We start from the raw sequence: 21,118 nt of genomic DNA, 5'->3' as shown, positions 1-21,118 counted from the left end.
AATTGTGGTCTATAGATAACTATTGATGTGTGTAGGATAATGGGGTAAGCTATATGTATGAACTTTACCTTTGAAAATAAGGAGAAATAATAGAATGGAAGGAATATCTTAAGAATTAAAAGGGTTTTAGTGCTGTTGGGAGTCAAGGGAGAGGAAGGGAGGGAGGGTGGGGAATGTATACATTAATTGGTAATTGTAAAGTAATTGCTATAGAGAGAAAAAATGAAGTTGACTTTATATGTAATAATTATGTTAACCTACCCAATAATTTTTTTTTAAAAGTAAGTCAGCCCTGCCGCAGCAGGCTTGCACCTGGCTATGTGGGCCCTGGGGTCAGACCGCTGCCTCCAGGTCCCTAGGCCCCATGATTTTTCAACACACCCAGAACACCTCCTCATGGCCAGCAGCTGGGCAGTTCGCCTAGCCCAGGCAATTGGTAGGTATGTCAGGCTCCCAAACAGCAGCTAGTACAGCTGCCCCCACAACTTGGGGTGGGTTGCATAACCAGACTTACGTTTACCCTACTGCCGGTTGGCCATACGGTGCATATGCCCTCTGGGTGTACCCACCTTATGGGCTGTCAGTATATGGCTATGTCCCATATAAGGCTCTCCCCTTTGGAGACACAGTGTTGCCCTTTGGTGATTACCTTACAAGGGACAAGATAATAAAAGGCCCTTTGGTGATCACCTTACAAGGGACAAGATAATAAAAGGTGAGTACATTGACATCTTTACCATTCTCTTCAGGGAGCTGGAGAAGAAGGATAGTCCTGAATGAGAGGGACAAAGAGAGAATTAGGAGGAGGAAGGTGGACTGCACCTGGGGCAATTGGCTTCCGGGATTCCTGATTTACATGGGGATGGTGGGTAGAGCCCAGCCCTTATGGGCGGTGTCTTTATTTCAATACCTCAATATCATCTAAAGGGGATATACTGACTTCATTGGTGCTGCATGGTTGCAGTATGATGAAGAGTTTAGGATGTGGGCAGCCCTTAATCCACAGCTCTTGTCATATGCCTGTCTGCATATCTGCCATGAATGTATTCTGCGTTCTGTGCTGTCTTCATATCTGCCATGAATGTGTTATGTGCTGGTCCTCTGAGGGCATGAGAAGTTTCTTATTGATATTAAGACAGTAGGTTATCTTGCAAATATTTACTTTCGATTTCCCCGCTGCCTCCAGAAGTGTCCTTGAAGGCTAGCTGCAGCCAGTTCGAATTGTATCTTTCTTGAGAACTAAGATGATTTCATTCTTTGTTCTGTCTAGCCTAATCCTAGCTTCTCCCTGATACTCCCCCTGGCTGTTTTGTGCCCAAAAACTTTAACAGCCCTTATCCTGATTGTGGGAACATTCCCTATTACTAACATCACCAACCCCAGTTACATCACTTCTGCCAATTTCTCTTCTCTGAGCACCTTGAACGGATGGTCCTCTAATAAAGATACCTCAACCAATACACCTGCATGTTTGCTGTGGAGAACTTGGGGATTCTACCTGCCAAGGACCAATAGCTCTCCTGGGACCAAATTCACCAGCAACTCTGGTTACAAGTGATGTCCCCAGCAAAACCAAGTATGGGAGATCATTTGGATAGTGATTACCTCGTCTATCGTCCATCAATGGCATCATCGACCCGTGTTTCAGCAGGGCAACAGGTTCAAACCTGGCTACTCTGTTGGAACTTTATGTCCAAAGGGGCCTGTAACAGCAAAACCTGCAAATACAGGCATGAATGCCCCTCTTGTTCAGGCCCGCACCCTTACACAGCCTGCCCCAGATCCAAGCAGGGAGGGGGGCAGTAAATGATCAGGGGGCAGAGGGGTTCAGCAGGTAGCTAGTAAAGGGACCCAGCCCAGTAAGGCTGAAGGTACTTGACCACCTGTTGAAAATTCATCCAAAGCAGCATGATGCTTTGTTTTTGTTTGATGGTTTCAAGTTGGGTTTCTGTATCCCCTTCCAGGGCCCGAGGACCTCCTTCATGTCCAGTTACCTGTATTCAGTGGTAGGCATGGAAGGGGCGATGAGAGAACAAATCAATAAGGAATGTGCTGAGGGCAGAGTGCTGGGGCCGTTCTCCTCCACTCCTGTCCCTTGCCTGAGGGTCTCCCCTCTTGGGGTAATACCTAAAAAGATGGCAGGTAAATACCATTTAATTGTCCACTTATCATTCCCAAAAGGGGGCTCGGTGAATGACACAATTCCTGATCAACTCTGCTCAGAACGCTACGCAACGTTTGGCCAGGTGGTTAAAGTGGTGCACTGATGCGGGACGGGGGCTGAAATGGCGAAATACAACATCAAGTCTGCATTCCGGCTTCTCTCGGTGCATCCAAAAGACTTTGAGCTCCTAGGATTTGCCTTCGAGGGAAAATTTTACATGGATAGGGCCCTACAAATGGGATGTTCCATTTCTTGCATGCCATTTGAGTGCTTTAGTTCCTTTTTGGAGTGGGAGCTGCACCAGCGGCTTAATTGCTGGGACATGGTGCACTAAGCAGATGATTTTCTGTTCTCAGGCCTGGCAGGCATGGGACAGTGTGCCAAGCTATTGGCTGGTTTTGTTGCTCTCACAGATGAACTAGGGGTTCCTTTGGTGCACGAGAAAACCAAGGGCCCTCCTAGGTTCTGACATTTTTGGGCATTGAACTCGATATGGTGAACCAGACCCTTCGCCTACTGGCTGATAAGGTCAAGAAGCTTAGGGAGTGTCTGTCTTCCTTCATGGTCAAACACAAGGTATCTCTGGTTGAGCTCCAACAGTTGGTGGGCTATTTGAACTTTGCATGTTAGGTGGTCGCCCTGAGCAGACCTTTCCTGCAATGGTTGTGTGGTGCAATGGCCTTGCTGCAGTCCCCTCATCATAAGCTATGCATCAGCCGTTGTGTGTGTGCCGATATTGAAACATGGCATGAGTTCTTGGGGTCTTTTAACAGGGTGACTTTTTGGTACGATGACCAATTGGTCGGAGCCGTGCTGTAGGTAGCTTCAGATGCATCTGGCTCCACTGGTTTTGGTGTATATTTCTGGGGTCCCTGGGGTCCTGAGCAGTGGCCCCTGGACTGGGTAGCTGGGGAGGTAGGAATCTCACTTTCCTGAAATTCTTCCTTGTTCTGGCAGCAGAGTGGATTTGGGGGAGTGAATTGGCCACTCACACAGTGCATTTCTGGTGTGATAATATGACAGTAGTACAGGTGGTGAACTCCCTGACTTCTAAATCTACCAGAGTGATGAGATTGGTGCAGGCATTCACATTGAAATGCCATCACTTGAACATCCTCTTTAGGGCTAGACACGTTCCAGGCATTAACAATGGAGTGGTGGTTGTTTTGTCTCGCCAACAGATGGAGCATTTCTGGCAACTAGCTCCCAAGGCCAACAGGCAGCCAACCCGAATGCCCTGAGAGCTGTGGAAGCTGGGAAGGCAGAAGTGACCAGAGCAGCTTGCCCTTGCCCCCAGCACACAAAGAGCATAGAAGCATGCAGTAGGATAGTTCGTGGAGTTTAGGAGGGAGGTGGGGCTCCAGCTGTTGTGCCCCCACCCAGAGCATTTACTACAAATGCCACATTGATGGCATTTGGGGGGGGGGGCTGAGAGTTAGTGAGCTGGTGGCCTAGTCCTGGAGTGACAGAACGGGCCATGCCCTGCTGACTCAAGATGTCAAGTTTGAAAGGGAAAAGGAGTCAATTCGGATCAGATGATCCAAGACAGACCAAAAGCAGAAGGGGACTGTTTTGACATTGGGCCACTGTAGGGAGAGGGAGCTATGTCTGGTCAGGGCCCTCTGTAGGTATGTCAAGGCCCAGGGTGATGACCAGGGCATGCTTTTTTGGCATGGTGATTGCTCACCCTTAACTCAGTACCAGTTTGGGGCTGTGACGGGTATGGCACTCCGTAAATTGAGGCTATCTGGTGTCAAATTCAGCACCCATTCCTTCCAGATTGGGGCTGCCTCCATGGCAGCAGCCATGGGGTACACTGAAAAAGAGATTCAGTGCATGGGCAGGTGGAGGTTGGCCACATTTCAGTTTTATGTCTGCCCCCTGCCTTCTGTTAGAAAGCCATACTAATTGAATTTTCCTAGGTGTGACGGGTTGCCAAAGGAGACGATGGATCCTGATTTGCGGACACAGTATGGTGTTCTGGGTGGCCCATCAAGTTAGAAGGATGCTGGTCAGATCCCAGCTCAGGCTGGGTAAATGGGCCATGGTCAAGTGGCTGAGCCAGCAGGACCTGCATTGGCCTGGTTTGTTGCCACTGAGGGAAGGACCGGTCTTCCCCCACATATATTGGTCATACACCTAAGTGGTAATGACCTGGGGCTGGTTAAGGGCAAGGTCATTGCAGCAATAGCTGACCTGCGATTGATAAAAAGCCGATGGCCAGGAGTGCATATATTTTGGTCTTCTATATTCCCATGCTGAGGGTGGTGGGAAGCATTTCACCCAAGGGACATAGAAAGGGCCAATAGGGCCCTACAGAAGCCCTATTGTGAGAGGGGTTAGGAATTTACTTGCCATACTCTAGGATTTGGGCCAAATTTGCCAGCCTCTGTGGAGGAGATGAGGTATACCTGTCAGTAGCTGGCAATGACATCTTCCTAGATGATCTGCGGCAAGGTCTCAGGTTGGCAGTAATCCACCTGTGGGGTGCAAGGGCCTAAGCAGAGGCTTGGCCCATCTCATTTGCAGGAGAGAGTTTGGTAATAGGGAGCTGGCTAGTGAGCACCCCCTTGGCAATTCCCCATGGGTGGGAAAATGGGATCTGTCAGGAACAGATGGTATGCTGTATGGCTACCACTACCTGGGCAGACCACCTCCAGGGAACGCCAGATACAAGCTCTTCTCTCATGCTGTACAACTGAGGAAGCTTTAGGAGATTGAAGGGGTAACACTTTGCCTGGCTGGCTGGGTTGATGCCATTCCAAGAATGGCTCACACCCAGGGCAGTAGGGCTCACCCAGACAGGTCAAGGCAGAGATCCAGGGCTGACCCTGTGGCTTGACCTGTATCACAAGTTGGCTTTTGCTGCAGTTAATGGTTAATGTTGCTTTTAATAAAGTGGCCCTTAGTTCCAAGCCTTGTGTCTGTCTCCTTCTTCCAACTGAGGGGGGCAATTCAGCCCCCTCACAGCAGCCACACCACAACTTGAACCAGGGGCTGAGCTTTGCATCCCTGGAAGGAGGAGGAGGCAGCGTATCATCCCAGGATCTGTGGACTTGGCCAGGGGGTGGAGTCGGATGCCATAAAAGGTGGCTCCGCCCCTCATCCAGCATATGCTCCACGAGATCGGCCCACCCACCTCACCGTGTTTCAGTACAGGATTAGCCGGCTGCCGTCATGGAGCCAGGTGGGAATTTTTTCCACTTTTCCACAAATTGGCCAAGGATGAGAGGAGGTTTTTTGCCTACCTTGTACTGATGGAAATGGTTTGAGTCGATTAGCATGGGTGGTGCTTGGATAGGCTTACCATGAGCAGGAGTGAGTTTGGGAATAGGGAGCAGGCCAGTAAGCATCCCCTCGGAAATTCCCCATGGGTGGGGAAATGGGGTCTGACAGGAACGGATGGTATGCTATACAGCTACCACCACCTGGGCAGACTGCCTCCAGGGAACCCCAGGTGCAAGCCCTTCCCTCATGCTGTAGGGCTGAAACTTTAGGACCTTGAAAGGCATCGAGCCTGGCCAGGCATCGAGCCTGGCCAGCTGGCTTGATGCCGTTCCAAGAATGGCTCACACCCTGGGCAATGGGGCTCACCCAGACAAGTCAAGGCAGAGGCCCAGGGCTGACCCCATGGCTTGACCCAGACAGGTCAAGGCAGAGGCCCAGGGCTGACCCCATGGCTTGACCTGTTCCACAAGTTGGCCTTTGTCACAGTTAATGGTTGATGTTGTGTTTAATAAAGTGGCCGTTAGTTCCAAGCCTTGTGTCTTTCTCCTTCTTCCAACTTGGGGGGGGGGATAATTTAAACCAGTCCAAGGCACATTCTCTGTTACGTACTTCTGCCTCCAAACACCTCAGTTGGATGGTATGATCTGCTGTATCAAAGGCTGCAGCTAGTTCCAGAGGAGGAACAAAGAAGTATGGCTTTTGTCTACATTCAGATGGAAGTCATTAGCTAAAGCCACCAAAGCAGTCTCCATCCAGTCTGAAACCAGATTTAAACAGTCCAGAGAATGAGAGTTATCCAAGAAGATCTGAAGTTGGTTTGCTCCTATTCTGTCAGTCACTTTTCCTAGAAACGACAGATTAGAAATTTTGCATATGGATTTTGCTTCATGAAACAGCATTGCTGAATGAAATTACACTGTAAATATTGCTGGGCTGCCTACCCTCCCTTGTTTCAAATTTAATTGTATACTGAGAATTAAAATCAAATTATACAGCATAGGCACAAATTGAATTGTAATAAAACTATGTGCATGACACCCACTTCCATCCTACATGAATAGAAATATTCTGACATTTAAAAATCATATGAATGTGGTCTGAGAAGTAGTGTCATTGGGCCCAATGGCAGCATAAAGAAAAATGCTATTTTCTTTAAGTGCTGCAAAAGTTCAAGACAACTTCTGGGAAGTCACTGAAGGGAAACTTTTTTTAAAAAGAACTATTTAACTAAATCTGGAAAATGTTCAGTACTTTGAGCAAAGAAAAAATATGAGCGGTATCTATGAGAAGTTTTTATATTATTATTTCTCCAATATATTCTTAAGTTTCTGAATCACAGCAATAATTTTTCTTTTGGAAAAGTATTCATAGTATAACTTTGCAAATGTATGGAGTTGCCTAGTCTGTATCACTATCAGGGCCTGAATTATGGAAAGAAAAATAGAGGATCATTATTGAAATTCACAAGGGCCAATGACTGATTTCCCTTAATTTAGACCCTCCTACTGGTCCTCGTAAAACAAACCACTAGCTTTGTTCCCACAGAATGTTGTACACATTATTCATAAAACTCTAAGACCATTCTAGGGCAAACAAGCCTTACTTGGGTGTTTAAACTGTTTGGTATAAGTTTACTTTCTGTTAATGTTTAAAACTACTCCTGTTTTCTGAAGTTTAAAATGAAAACATAAATTTGATTTACCACAGTCTCAAGAGATTGTTTGCTCTTACATCCCCCGCCCCCAAGATTAAATGAACAAGAGATTGAAAATGATGCAGAAAATCTAGTACTTCAGATTTTAGTTTTAAATATATAGATATCATGATTTTGGACAACAGTACTCTACTGCTGTTATGCTCTATAAATTATACAAAAGAGCATAACAAACAAGAATGATGCAAATCTATCCCAAAGAACAAACCTATTGTCACTGGAGGAGACTCCTTGGAGGAAAATGGTGTGACAGATGGGCAGAAGTCCTGCCCCTTTCTGTCAGTCCCCAGTCCCTGTATTCCCCATCCGTCACACCATCTTCCTCCAAAGAGTGCATGTTTGTGCACAAAGCAAGTAACAGCCAATCAGGAGCTATGTATGGCAGAAGGAGCCATATGGGAGGGGGAAATGAAAGTGAAAGCCCTAGTACACTGTCAGTTGAGGACAGGTAGGGCCTGTGCCTCCAGAGATGGAGCCTGGTTTTAAGTTTAAACTGACTAAATGGTTTGAAATAGTGTCTGAGCTTAGAGAGATAGGCAGGAAGAAATCCTTTCTCAGGATACTTTGGATGTCTCAGACCCTGCTTTTCTGTGGAAAGTGGCTGAACGTTTGGAGTTCCAGAAAGAGTGCACACTTAATACTATGAGAATGCTAAGGTGGTGGAATGGCCAAAGATTCACCTCAGGAATAAAAGCTTGGCTGCTCTCTGAACTCCTGCCTTGTCAACTGAAAGATTATAACTGTGTGAGCCCAGCACAGTTATACTGAGTGTTATATTCAATGCTATTTTTAAAAGAAGAAGTGCTGGTACTCATGGTATTCACTACCTTGGGGGCCCGACATCCCTCGCAGAAAGAGGTGCCAATACTGTGAAAAGAAGTGCAGGTATTCAGTATTCAGTATTCAGTAGCATACTAAACCAGCTTGATGTTTTTTCAATTTCAGTGTAACTTTAAAATCTTGTAGAGTTTGTAATAAAAAAAAAATCTACTTGCAAAAAAAATGGCATTTAAAACCCATCCTTCACAGATGGAGACTAGATGAGAAGAGAGAAACCACTGTGGTCTCTGTCACACCCCAGGCTGCTTGCACCCTAGATTCTTCAGGATAAGACCCCTTCTCTAAAACAATTGAATCCCATCAAAGAACCAAAAGCTCAGATGGATCAGGAGGACCCAGATCCCATGTGATCTCCTAATGTTTTTCAATGACAGTAAATACTTTTAGAATATGAGATATTGTAATGTTGTAAAACAGTAATAGCCTATTTACCAGCTATTACTTAGTCCTCCTCTTTTCCAGGTTTGTGTTATGTGTCATGTGCCATCAACTCACCTCCGATCTATGGTGACTCTATGAATGAAAGACTTCCAAAACGTCCTGTCATTAACAGACTTGCTCAAGTCCTGCAAATTGAAGGACGTGGCTTCTTTTGTTGATTTAAGCCATCTCTTTTTAGGTCTTCCTCTTTTTCTAGCATTATTGACCTTCCAAAGAATCTTGTCTTCTCGTGATGTGACAAAGTATGATAGCCTCAGTTTTGTCATTTAAACTTCAAAGGAGAACTCAGGCTTGATTTGATCTATTATCCACTTATTTGCCTTTGCCCATTCATGGCATCCACAGAACTTCTCCAGCACTACATTTCAAATGAATCAATTTTCTTCCTGTCAGCTTTCTTCACTGTCCAGCTTTCACATCCATACATTTTCTCCAGGTTTAAGGGCTTGAAAATGTTTTAAAATATGACAAACGCATCTTAAGTCTCTCATTTTCTCCTCTGAGGGCCAAACTAGATTTGACATATGAATTTTGTGAATAGGATCCCTTGTGGGCTTTATTTTACTAACTAGCAATCATATATGGCTGTATTGAACATTTATTTCATTTAAGAGGTTCTTATCCAACTTTTAAATTTTTTTAAAAATACTAAAAGAAAATGGCTCTGAGAGAAGGGCATTTGTGCTGTTTTATTGAGAACTGCCCATATTTCTTGAATTTCACAGGAGTAAAGGGTTGATATAAGCATTTGTACCAGTCTTTACCAATAGAGGATAGCTGGTGTAATGGTTCTAAAGCAAAGCCATTTTTCCCTTCATTATTTTCACATTCCAGACTCAAAAATATAGATTTCAGTCACTGTGTCTAATATTTGGCACTCCCGGCTGCAGCAACACTGCATTAGCCGGGGGCCATGCTTTGCAAGCTTGCCCGGGAAACAGACAGACTCCCTTCCCGGGCATACGGGTACTTGGCTGGGGGCGGAGCCTGAGGCTTAGAAGGCGGCTCCGCTTCCCAGCCCTGCAGTTGCTGACTTCGCTCGGAGAGGGAAGGAGCTTTCCAGCTCTCCGAGCGTTTTGGAGGGGCCTACCTGCTCCAGCACAGTCAGCAGCAGTCCCTGAAGAGCGAGGGAGTCAGCAGCGCGTCTGGGTGCCCGGCGGAGCGGCTTTTCGGCGGCGGCTGGAACGGAGCGTCGGGAGGCGTCTTCGCCCCTTTTTTCGCTGCGCCTGCCTGGGGCGCGGCGGTGGTGTGGAGGCGCGGCGCGGCTTCACGCCCTCTGCGGCTGCCCCGCAGCTCTTCCCTGTGCTTGGGGGGCAGCAGCGTGATTGCTGGGGTGGCCTCCCCGGCGGCCGGAGGCATCTTAGGCCCCCCCTTTTAGCCGCGCTTGTCTGCGGTGGCGCGCCGGCGCGGCTTGGCTTCAGGCCCGCGGCGACTTCTGGGCACGCCCCAGCTGCTTGCCGGCTGCACGTTCGGCTCGGGTGTTTTTTCCCCGGCGGCCTTGCGGCTTGGCTCGGCTGCGGCCTAGCCGGCTTCATCTTTGGAGGGCGGATTGCGTTTGGGGATCCCCCCCCGCTTTTCCCTGCTTTGTGGATTGGTGGTTGGGGGGTCTTGTGGTATCCCTCTCCCACTGTTGCCTGGTGGGTTTGTCCCTGGCTGTTGCGCCTCACCCATATAAAGGGGTTGGGGAGTATCTGTGGGTGGGGTAATTGGGTGCCTAGATTGCAGGGCCATCTGGGCTATTGCTCTGGTACCCCCCCTCCCGGGTGGTAGGGCTGGGTGTAGGGGCCTCTTGCCTGTTCAGTGGTGAGTGATTGGTCTCTTTTGGCTGTTGGCATTACCCAGGGCAAGAGGCACTGGGTGGCCATTTTGTGGCTGGGCTTTAGCGGCGGCCATTTCAGTGACCAGATCCTGCTTCCTTTGTCCCCCCCTTCACCCCTCCTTCTCAAGGGGATAGTTTGCCTTTAGTATCTAGCATTGATAGTGTTGGGATGCCTCCTAAAAAAGGGGGTGGCCCGTCTAAGGGCAAACAGCCTGCAAAAAAGGTGGCTGCGAAGAGGCCTCACCCCCCTGCTCAGTCATCTTCTGACGAGGATGAGGGTGAATCTGGAATGCAAGAGATACTTAGCCGTTTAGTGGCTTTGGAACAGGCTCAGGTGGGAGCTCAGCAAGGAGTCACTGGGAGCAGGGTTCGTCGGCCTACTAAAAAAGTTGCTCCTTCTGTTTTGCAAAAGGACATCCTGAAGCGTATTTCAGCGTTGGAGGCAGCTTCTGTAGGTGATCGTGGTGAATCCAGCGGCAGTCAGTGTCCGTCGCAAGCTGTGGAACAAGTGCCTGCACCCGAGGCTGAGCAGGAGGCAGCTGCAGACGGTGGCCAAGTGGCCATAGCGGTGGAGCCGGTGCCGCAGGAGGGTAAGTTGGCTGTGCCTCAGCAGCCATGCACCTGGCCGTGGGGGCCCTGGGGTCAGCCTGCTGCCTCCGGGCCCTCCGGGTTCACTGCTTCCACCATGCCACACACTTCTTCAGCTTGGACTCCTGCCTCTCCTGAGGCTCCTGCGCAGTCGGCTCTGGTTTGGCCCCCTGTTGCCCCTCCTGGCTGGCAGGGAGGTGCTAGCACTTCTCTGAGCCCGGCTCAGCTCCAGGCCCAGTCCACGTCCTCTGGCCTGCCACCTGTAGGTTGGCCTTATGGCTACAGGGGACAGGGGGTCTTTCCTGCTTATGGGCCCTCTCCTTATGGCTTGGTGCCTTACAGGGCCCTGCCTTTTGGCGATACTGCCTTACCGCTTGGTGACCATTTGACTCAGGCCACTCGGGATAAAATCGTGCGGGGGGAGTATGTAGATGTCTTTGCCCTTCTCTTCAGGGAGCTGGAGAAGAAGGACAAAGACGATCTGGATGAGAAAGATAAGGAGAAAATCAGGCGGCGTAAGGTGGACCGTAATTGGTCAAATTGGTTGCCTGGGTTCCTGATTTATGCGGGCGTATTGACACGTGCACAGCCTTGGCGCGCTGTTTCACTTTTTCAATACCTGGATATAATCTATAAAGGTTACACGGTTTTTGTTGGTTCTGCCTGGCTCCAGTATGACGAGGAGTTTAGGATGCGTGCGGCCATGAACCCAAACCTGCCGTGGGATCAGATTCACCAGCAGCTATGGCTGCAGGTTATGACCCCGGCCAAACCTAATGTGGGGGATAGGTCAGATAGTGGCCACTTGATTTTCCGTCCCCACAACACACCTGGACCCCGCGCTTCCGCGGGGCAGCCGGTTCAACCCCGGCTGCTCTGTTGGGATTTCACATCCAAGGGGCAATGCAATCGTAAGGCCTGCAAGTACCGTCACGAATGCCCCGCCTGTGCAGGGTCTCACTCTTATGCAGCCTGTCCTAAGGCCAAGCCTGGCGGTGGGGGCAAGCATTTCGGGGGCGGAGGTAGTCAGCAGGGGCCTGGAAAAGGGTCCCTCCCCAATAAATCTGAGGGTAATTGAGGGCTTGTTGGCCCTTTACCCCCGGCGAAGTGACGCTGAGTATTTGGTTTCTGGGTTTAAGTTTGGGTTCCGTATCCCATTTCAGGGCGAGCGCAAGCCTTTCATGGCAGCCAACCTTCGGTCTGTGGCTGGTATGGAAGAGGTAGTGCGGGCTAAGATCGCTAAGGAGTGTGCAGAGGGGCGCGTTCTTGGCCCATTTGATTCCCCTCCTGTTCCTTGTTTGCGGGTTTCCCCACTCGGCGTGGTGCCGAAGAAGGCGGCCGGGGAGTTCCGCCTCATCCACCACCTGTCGTTTCCCAGAGGCAGTTCCGTGAATGATGCCATTCCGGAGGAACTGTGTACGGTGCGTTACACGTCCTTTGACCAGGCTGTCAAGGTCGTGCGCCATTGTGGAGTGGGTGCCGAGATGTCAAAGTGTGACATTAAGTCGGCTTTTCGTCTTCTCCCGGTTCACCCGGGTGACTTCGAGCTTCTCGGCTTTGCATTTGAGGGCAAGTTTTATATGGATCGTGCCCTTCCCATGGGGTGCTCCATTTCTTGTGCGGCCTTCGAGCGCTTCAGTTCCTTTTTGGAATGGGAGTTGCATCGCCGCACTGCCTGCCAGGACACCTGTCATTATCTGGATGATTTTTTGTTCGTTGGGCCTGTGGGCACTGAGCAGTGCGCCAGGTTGTTGGCCACCTTTGTTTCTCTGGCTGAAGAGCTGGGTGTTCCTCTGGCTCATGAGAAGACTGAGGGCCCGGCCACGGTCTTGACCTTTTTGGGAATTGAGTTAGACACCGTTCAGCAGTCCTTGAGACTCCCCGCTGACAAGGTTGAGGACTTGCGAGGGCGGTTAGAGGACTTTAAGGGGCGGAATAAAGTTTCCCTCCTTGAATTGCAGCAGCTTGCGGGGCATTTGAATTTCGCATGTAAGGCGATTGCCCCAGGTAGGGCCTTTCTGCGGCGATTGTGTGATGCCATGGGGTCCCTGCGGTTGCCCCATCATCGCGTGCATCTCAGTAGGGGCATGCGCGAGGACCTGCAGGTTTGGAGGGAATTCTTGGGATCCTTTAATGGGGTCACGTTCTGGAGGGAGGATTTGTTGCTTGAAGCTGAGCTTCAGGTTACTTCCGATGCGTCCGGGGCCCTGGGTTTTGGAGTGTATTTTAGGGGGCACTGGTGTGCGGCCCGTTGGCCGCCTGACTGGGCGGAGCAGGGTTTGTCTAGAGACTTAACGTTTCTGGAATTTTTCCCCCTGTTGGTTGCTGTTTGGCTGTGGGGCGAGGAGTTGGCAAACCACACGGTACACTTCTGGTGCGATAACCAGGCGGTGGTTCATGTGGTTAACTCCTTGACTTCAAAGTCGCCTAGGGTTATGCGGTTAGTGAAGGCCTTTACCCTCAAGTGTCTTCAGCTGAATATATTGTTTAGAGCCCGGCACGTTCCAGGGATTAGTAATGGTGTGGCAGACACTTTGTCTCGCCAACAGATGGAACGTTTTTGGCTCCTTGCCCCAGAGGCCGATCGTGTACCGGCGCAGATGCCCAGCGAGCTGTGGCAGCTTGGAAGGTGGAAGCGAACCAGGCGATCCAGTCAGCTTTAGCTCCTAGTACCCGGAGGGCGTATGACCGTGCGGTAGGGCAGTTTGCGGAGTTCAAGAGGGCGGTGGGTCTTCAGGATGTTTGGCCCATTCCGCCAGAGCACCTTATGAAATTTTGTGTGGTGCAACATAGACGCGGTCTTTCAGTTAAGTCTATTAGGGGACATTTGGCGGCGCTGGCTTTTGTCAGCAAGGCCCGCGGCCTTGCCGATGCTACCGGTGACTTCAGGGTACGCAAGATGCTTGAGGGCTGGTCTAGGGAGGCTGGTGCTCCTAAGGATCAGCGGCAGCCAATTTCTCCTACCGTCCTGAAGGGTTTGGGAGCTATTTGGCCTGACATTTGTTCCTCCTCTTATGAGCAGAGGTTATTTCATGCAGCGTCTTTAGTGGCCTTTTTTGGTGCGTTGCGTGTTAGTGAGTTGGTGGTTTAGGCTCGTACGGATACATCCGGCAGGGCTCTGCTGGCTAAGGACATCAAGTTTGTAGGGGACAAGGTGTCCATTACGATCCGTCGCTCCAAGACGGACCAGAGGCAGCATGGCACCACTTTAGTTTTGGGCCCCTGTTCTGAGCGGGAGCTCTGTCCGGTTCGTGCCCTTAGGGACTATATTGAGCTGCGAGGTGATGACCAAGGGGTATTGTTTCGGCACATTGACGGGGCTCCTCTGACCCGTTATCAGTTTTGGGCGGTTACGGAGAAGGCCCTTTGTAGGTTGGGGCTGTCTGGGGTCAAATTCGGCACCCATTCCTTTCGGATTGGGGCTGCCTCAACTGCTGCGGCCATGGGTTATACTCAACGAGCAATACAACGGGTTGGCAGGTGGAGGTCGGGTGCGTTTCGATCTTACATACGCCCTTTGTCCCATTGTTGACAGCCCTTGCTAACTGCTCTTTCTTAGGTGCGGCGCCTGGCCCTTTGAAACGCAGGATTGTGATTTGTGGACACAGCATGGTGTTCTGGGCCGCTCACCAAGCCAGACGGACTCCGATTGGATCCCAGCTGGGGCTCAGTGCTGTGGCCACGGTCGAGTGGCTGGGTCGGCGTGGCCTTCGGTGGCCTGCCTTGTTACCACTCCTTTTTAGGGGGCGGAAGGGTCCGCCCCCGCATATCTTGGTCATACACCTGGGTGGTAATGACCTTGGTTTGGTGCAGGGCAAGGCCCTGTCGTTGCAGGCGACCGTGGACCTCCGTGAAATAAGTCGTCGGTGGCCGGGCGTGCTTATTTTCTGGTCCGAAATGTTGCAGCGCCGGGTGTGGCGTGAGGCCTCTGACCCGCGGGCTATTGAAGGTGCTCGGCGTAAAGCCAACCGGGCCATGAAAAAACCTTTGGGGGAAGGCCTGGGGATTTATTTACCGCACCCTAGGATTAAGGCCGAATTTGCCCATCTCTACCGGGATGATGGCGTGCATTTATCGCCAGAGGGCAATGAGATTTTTCTGGACGACCTACGGCAAGGGCTTAGGTTGGCCTTGAGCCACCTGTGGGGCATCAGGGCCTAAGCAGAGGCTTGGCCCTGTCGGTGGCAGGAGATTTTCGGGGAATAGGGAGCGGGCCGGTGAGCACCCAGTGGCATTTCCCCCATACGTGGGGGAACAGGGTCTGCCATCAGTGCGGTATGCTTGTGACGGCTACCAAGGCACAGGCAGACGCCTGCGGGGATCCCCAGGAACAAGTCCTTCCCTCATGCTGTACGGCTGGGGCGATTGGAGCTTGATGGGGGGATCCGTTAGCCTGGCTGGCCGGGTTGCAGCCATTCTATGAATGGCCTACACTCGGGGCTTTGGGGCTCGCCCAGACAGGCCAAGGCGGCGGTCAGGTGTGACCCCGTGGCTTGACTTGTACCGCATAGTTGTCCCTTGCCGTAGTTACAGTTATTACAGTTATTATATGTTATAGTTATATTAATAAACGGCCATTTATCTCCAAGCCTGTGTCTGTCTCTTATTACGGCTAAGCTGGCAATTTGGCACTCCCGGCTGCAGCAACACTGCATTAGCCGGGGGCCATGCTTTGCAAGCTTGCCCGGGAAAGAGACAGACTCCCTTCCCGGGCATACGGGTACTTGGCTGGGGGCGGAGCCTGAGCCTTAGAAGGCAGCTCCGCTTCCCAGCCCTGCAGTTGCTGACTTCGCTCGGCCCACCCACCTCTCCCTGTCATAGTGCAGGATTAGCCGGCTGCTGTTTCCAGAGCCAGGTAGGAATTTTTTGCCCCTGTTTCCGTATTGGCTGTTGGTGCGGGGGTTTTTTCGCCTACCTTGCACTGTGGCAGAGGTTGATGGTTTTGGCCGGAGTGGTGCCGTTTAGGTTTCCCTGGCGGGAGATTTTCGGGGAATAGGGAGCGGGCCGGTGAGCACCCAGTGGCATTTCCCCCATACGTGGGGGAACAGGGTCTGCCATCAGTGCGGTATGCTTGTGACGGCTACCAAGGCACAGGCAGACGCCTGCGGGGATCCCCAGGAACAAGTCCTTCCCTCATGCTGTACGGCTGGGGCGATTGGAGCTTGATGGGGGGATCCGTTAGCCTGGCTGGCCGGGTTGCAGCCATTCTATGAATGGCCTACACTCGGGGCTTTGGGGCTCGCCCAGACAGGCCAAGGCGGCGGTCAGGTGTGACCCCGTGGCTTGACCTGTACCGCATAGTTGTCCCTTGCCGTAGTTACAGTTATTACAGTTATTATATGTTATAGTTATATTAATAAACGGCCATTTATCTCCAAGCCTGTGTCTGTCTCTTATTACGGCTAAGCTGGCAAAAACTAACAGGCTAAATTAGATTTAGTGTATAAACCTGAAAGAATGTCACATTTCACTGTGAAGCAATTAACAATATTTGTAGACTTAATTAAAAAGTGATAACTGAACTTAATTTAAATGAAAAGTATTTCAGTTTTCTGTGGCTTCACATTTACAACATTTATAAAAGTGCAATTAACAAGCAAGGTGTTATTCTTCTAGGCTGCTTTCAAATTCAGTCCTCTCTCTCACATACTGTTAGTCATTCTTATAGGAATGGTAGTTGTCAATGGCATCACGTCTGATTGGAGGGAAGTGTCCAGTGGAGCGACACAGGACTTGGTTATGGTCCAGTGCTTTTCAATATTTTTATAAATGATCTGGATGAAGGTGTGAAGGGATTACTCATTAAATTTGCAGATAGAACCAAACTGGGAGGAGTAGCTAACACCCTTGAAGATAGGGATAAAATTCAACAAGATCTGAACACACTGGACAAATGGGCAGATTTGAATAAAATGCAATTTAACATGGAAAAGTGCAGTGTTCTCCATCCGGTCCCAGTGCTTTCCCCAATTTCGTTGATTGGATGGCCTCTTTTATTTCTTCCTCTGTCACTTCTCTATTTAATTTTTCTTTCCATTCCTCCGACATCGTTGGTAGTTTCATTTTCTCCAGGTATTCCTCTATTGAACCCCTGTTCACGTCTTTTTTCTGGTACAGTTTTGCATAAAATTTATAGAAGGCTTTACTGATGGCTGTTTGGTCCAATAATATTCTATCTTCCTCTTGGATTTTAATTATAATTTTCTTCTCTTTTTTCTTTTTCAATTGCCAAGCTAGGTATTTGCCAGGTTTATTTGCACCTTCAAACATTTTTGGTTCATTTTTTTCAAGTTCCACTCCAATTCTTTGTTGTTCATTGCCGTCAGTTGCTCCTGCAATATTTTTATATCCTGATATATTCGCTTCTTCCCTGGCCTTTTCTTAAGTTGCATCTCTTTGGCTTTAATTTTTTCCATTATTTCCTTTCTTTTTTCTTCTTTTCTCCTTCTATCTCTTCCATTTAAGTCCATCAGTATTCCTCTAATTACCGCTTTGTAGGTGTCCCATACCTTGTGAGTTGACACATCCTTATTTATGTTGTATTGTATAAAGAACTTGGTCTCCTTTCACAGCAATGCCGTATTGTCTTCTGTCTGCAGCAAATCTTCATTTATCCTCCATCCTCTTTTTTAAATATTTTTTCCGAATCTCCACATAATTGGGTTATGATCTGAGCTTACCTTAGGCATAATCTCCACATCTCTAGTCCACAACGTCAATTCTTTGGAAGCCCAGATCATATCAATTCTTGATAGTATAAAATGTCTTGCAGAGTAAAAAGTATATTGTCTATTTTTAGGATTTTGTCTCCTCCATACATCCTCCAGACTTTCTTGCTCTTTGATCGCAAAAAATGACTTTGGCAAAAGTCCTCTTTTTTTCTGTGCAATTTTAGATTTCTTGTCTTCTTCCAAGCTTGTAACTCCGTTAAAATCGCCCGCCATAATTATTTGGTCATAAGTCAACTCTTCTAGTTGTCCTTGCAAGTCCTTAAAAAAGTTTTCTTTTGCACCATTCGGTGCATAAATTCCAATCACCAAAATCTTTTTTTAGTTCCAAATTATTTCCACCGCTAGATATCTGGCTTCTACATCACTTAAAATTAGTTTTGGCTGCAGCTACTCCTTTATGTGCAGTGCAACTCCTCTCTTCTTCTTTTTGGAGGCAGCTGCAAATTCATTTCCCAGTTTTGCCAATTTTAAATACTTTAAGTCCTGTTTTCTAATATGTGTCTCTTGCAAGCATACTATATTACATTTTTGTTTTAGAAGTTCTATAAAGTGATGGCTAATGAATTGGCACCTTTTCTGAGAGAGGTAATGAATGAAGCTATGCAAGGCCAAAAAATTCCTGATTCATGGAACAAAGCTAACATATCACTGATTCCAAAAGATGGACTGGACTTGACCAATGTTAAAAACTACAGGCCAATTTCGTTACTGAACAATGACTATAAAATATTTGAAAAAGTCTTGGCAGAAAGAATAAAAGGATGGCTGATGGAATTCATTGCAGAGGAACAGGCAGGATTCTTACCTAATAGACAAATCAAAGACAATTTAAGGACAGTAATAAACGTTATTGAATATTATGACAAGCATTGTGATAGGGAAGTTGCTTTCTTTTTCGTGGACACAGAAAAAGCGTTTGACAATCTGAACTGGGATTTTATGTTTGCCACTATGGAAAAGCTGCAAATGGGAGAAAGGTTCATACAAGTGGTCAGAGAAATTTATAGAGACCAAAGTGCAGCGATTGTAGTGAACAAGGACTTAACTAAAAAACTGAAAATAAGTAAAGGAACAAGACAGGGTTGCCCTCTGTCTCCATTGTTGTTTATTCGGGTTTTGGAAATATTGATGGTTCAAATATGAGAGGATGACACAATCCGAGGTATAAAAATAAAGGAATTTTCCTACAAGGTCAGAGCATTTGCGGATGACATAATGTTAATAGTAGAAGATCCAATTGAAAACATGCCAAAGGTAATGGAGAAAATAAAGCAGTTTGGAGATCTAGCAGGATTTTATGTGAACAAAAAGAAGTCAAAAATACTATGTAAGAATATGACTAAACAGAAGCAGCAAGAACTAATGGAGATAACGGACTGTGAGGTAACTAACAAAGTAAAATATCTTGGTATTGAACTGACTGCGAAAAATATAGATCTATTCAAAAATAACTATGAGAAATTGTGGATACAAATAGAGAGAGACTTGATAAAATGGAATAAATTGAATTTATCATGGTAGGGAAGAATAGCAGCAGTAAAGATGAACGTTTTACCACGAGTGATGTTCTTGCGGCAAACAATTCCAATTATTCGAGATTCAAAACAGTTTGATAAATGGCAAAGGAAAATATCAGACTTTGTGTGGGCAGGCAAGAAACCACGCGTGAAAATGAAAGTATTACAGGATGCGAAGGAAAGAGGTGGCTTGCAACTGCCCAATATAAGACTATATTATGATGCAATATGCCTGGTATGGTTAAAAGATTGGATAACGTTAAAAAATCATAAATTGCTGGCCTTGGAGGGACATTAAAAATATTTGGATGGCATGCATACATGTGGTATGATAAAGTAAAAGCGGACTCGATGTTTTTGCATCATTATATTCGGAGAAGCCTCTTCACAGTCTGGAAAAAATATAAGGTTTACATGGAAGAAGGAATTCCTTCATGGGTGGTTCCGTATGAAGTAATAGATCTGAGAACTGTCGACAATGAGCAGCAACGTCTAACTTACAAGGAGATAACACAAGTACAACATTCAACGCTAAGAATAAAAACAGAAGAAGAGTTGTCTCCTTGTTATGGATGGTTTCAGTATAGACAGATCAGAGATCTTTATAACTCGGACTGCCTAAAAGGAGATATAAGAATGGAAAATTCTGAACTAGAAGAAGTGATGTTACAAGAAGGCAAGAAAGAAATATCTAAGATTTATAAATTACTTCTGAAATGGCATACGGAGGACGAAACAGTTAAAACCCAGATGGTGAAGTGGGCAATAAACTTTCATAAAGAAATAACAATGGAGGCGTGGGAACACCTGTGGAAAAATACACTGAAGATTTCAACTTGTACGAATATTAAAGAGAATGTATACAAAATGATCTATAGATGGTACTTAACACCAAAGAAAATTGCGCTAGGGAATACGAATATGTCAGACAAATGCTGGAAATGCAAAAAGCATGAAGGATCATTGTACCATATGTGGTGGACTTGTGAAGTAGCTAAGCAATATTGGGGAGATATAACTGAAGTAATTAATGAAATTTTACAAATTCAAATAAATAAGAACCCAGAATTGTTGCTACTGAACTTGGGGATGGAAGATGTTCCAATGCAGTATAGAGCATTGCTATTTTACATGACTACAGCGGCAAGACATTTGTATGCACAGAAGTGGAAAGTACAAGAAATACCAACCATAGAAGACTGGATTTACAAATTGCTGTACATGGCAGAAATGGACAAAATGACAGGGAAGCTTAAAGATCTTGACCTAGGACAATATATTGTTGATTGGGGGAAATTGAAACAATATTTAGAGAAAAAATGGGATGTGAAAGGAGAACTGTGGCAGTTTGAGAATTTCTAAAGGGTGGTGTTGTAAATGGAGGAGAGAAGTGACTTTACCATTAAGGGGGAAATTTAATTATAATAATCTAAGCTAATTTTATGGATATATTAGAAAATTTATACTATACACTATAGATAATATACTATGTTGTATGGTGTTAGTATATTATACTGCATATTATATTGGGATGTTATGATATGTTATATTATAATGCATGCTATGTTATATTGTATGAAATAGTATATAACAAATACTATATTGATAGTATATTTGACAGAGAATATGTATAAAAGAACCAGAATATGTTTAGAGTAAGAGATATTATGATCTATGTGTTGTAGATAAATATATGCTATGTTATATTATAATGCATGCTATGCCATATTGTATGGTATAGTATATAATAGATACTATATTGATAGTATATTTGATAGAGTATATGTACAAAAGAATTAGAATATGCTTAGATTAAGAGATACTATGATCTATGTGTTGTAGAAAAACATAAGTGAAATAGAATTAAGTAATAATAGGGGGTAAGGGTTGGAAAGCTGTTGGAAGTCAATAGGGAGGGGGGAGGAAAAGGGTGGGGAACAGAACTAATTAGATATGAAGGGAACGTATGTATTAAATTTGAAAATGCAAACTCACCAATAATTTTTTTTTAAAGAAAAGTGCAGTGTTCTTCACCTGGGTAACAAAAATGCAAAGCATGCATACTGGATGAGGATA

The sequence above is a fragment of the Eublepharis macularius genome, chromosome 8, assembly GCF_028583425.1.
Source record: "Eublepharis macularius isolate TG4126 chromosome 8, MPM_Emac_v1.0, whole genome shotgun sequence".
NCBI lineage: Eukaryota > Metazoa > Chordata > Lepidosauria > Squamata > Eublepharidae > Eublepharis > Eublepharis macularius.
The sequence above is the reverse complement of the archived record's forward strand: the minus strand, read 5'-3'. Positions refer to the sequence as shown.